Raw genomic sequence first — 1,737 nt, 5'->3', positions numbered from 1 at the left:
CTTTCAAATTCATTTCACAGGTTTCCAAGAAACAGATGCTGATACCTGATAAGTGGCAGCACCTGGCTTAAAAACGTGTCATCAGTTCCTCAGCCTCCGATGTCTCAAGCAACATCTCAGCTTGGTGGAGAAATGTTACCCTAAACAGCTAACATATTTCTGTGTGGGGAAATAAAGCTCCTCTTATGTACTTGTTGACATACTGATTCACACCTTTGCGTTGTTCCCAGAGCTGTTTAAGCACACAGAGCCCAAGTGAGTGCAATGATCCTGTTTCAAACATTTGGTGCCCTGGCTTCCTGTTGCATCCCAGAAGTTACCTATTTGTCACAAGCAGCTTTACATGGCTCCATAGCACAGCTGAGATTCTTTGAAATATTTTTTTTATTAAAACAAAAGCAATCATTTGCATACGTATTGATTTTGATTATCAGAGGACACAGACATGATTGCATAGGTAACAGAAGAAAATGAACCACATGAACTGCTTTCTTCCTCGTTGTAGAGCTCTGAATTTCAGTATTTCAGCCTACTTTCTGACCTGATGAAGATAAGACATTGTTACAGTGCACACACTCAGAAACTATTACCGTTTAAAAAAAAAAGACAAGTCAGATATCCAACTAGTTTGACCAGACTTCTGTTTTCCACAAGACTTTTTACCTTGCTGTCAGACAGAATTACCCAGGGAACAAATGGACCCTACACTAACAAGGCTCTCAGGAATCTAATTACAGAATGGCAAAAATGTTGAATAGAGGTACATTAAATAACATGGCTGTCACTCTATGGCAATGCATGATATACACCTAAGAGCCACTCATGGCCAATAAAGTCAATGGAAGGATTTGCATCAGCTTACAAGAGGATAAAGGAAAGGCAAACAGTGTTTCTTGCACTGTTCTGCCAGGAAAACAGAGCCATGGTGACCGCAGAACATGGCTAGATTACAGTAAGACCATTCATAAGGCCAGGTTTAGGCACACGGAATTGCTAAGGGCAGCAGAGTGGGATAGAGGGAAAGTTGGTGAAAGCCCTGCTGCCAGTTTTGCCCCCACAGTCACTCTGGGAAGCCAGCCTGGTGCTGTGGCAGTTTGGGAGAGGGCTGAGCTGCTAGGAGACAGCTACAGGCAGGGCCCCAGGGGCGGCTGTCCCACTGCATCAGTGATGGTGAGGGCAGAGAGGTCTGTCCCTGCCCCGATGCCTTCTCTTCTCTCCCTGTGGTAGGACTTCAAACAGCAAAGTGCATTTCTACCCTCTCTCCTGAAGCCTTGAGCCAGATACTACTGCTTCCACCTAGCAAATGGGTTGCTGTCTTCCGACCAAGCCTAGTTCCTATACTATTTTAATCCTTCAATTAATTTCTCTGAGGCCTCAATTCACTCTGATGAAGATCAGTGGAAATTAATTCTCAGTTTCTGTGTGTCTTGCCTGTGTTACACTGACAAATGCACATCAGTGAGTAATTAGCTTCTCGGTCAGTAGATAGGCTGTGCCCATCAATTTCTGTGAACAAAATGCACTAAATCTATGCAGTAAATCTACCCTTAGAGGCAGGACAATTGTAAAGCACCAAGCACCAATAAACACCAATCAAAACCTAAAGAACCCGGTACTGCCAAACACTGCTGCCAGCAATACTACTGACCAGAGTGGGCAATTCCTTTAAAGAGTATAAGTGATATATATAACACCCACAGATACAGTACATCAGACCAGATGAACTCTAAACTGGCA

Source organism: Gymnogyps californianus, chromosome 1 (genome assembly GCF_018139145.2).
Source record: "Gymnogyps californianus isolate 813 chromosome 1, ASM1813914v2, whole genome shotgun sequence".
Taxonomy (NCBI): domain Eukaryota; kingdom Metazoa; phylum Chordata; class Aves; order Accipitriformes; family Cathartidae; genus Gymnogyps; species Gymnogyps californianus.
Note: the sequence above shows the minus strand (reverse complement) of the source record.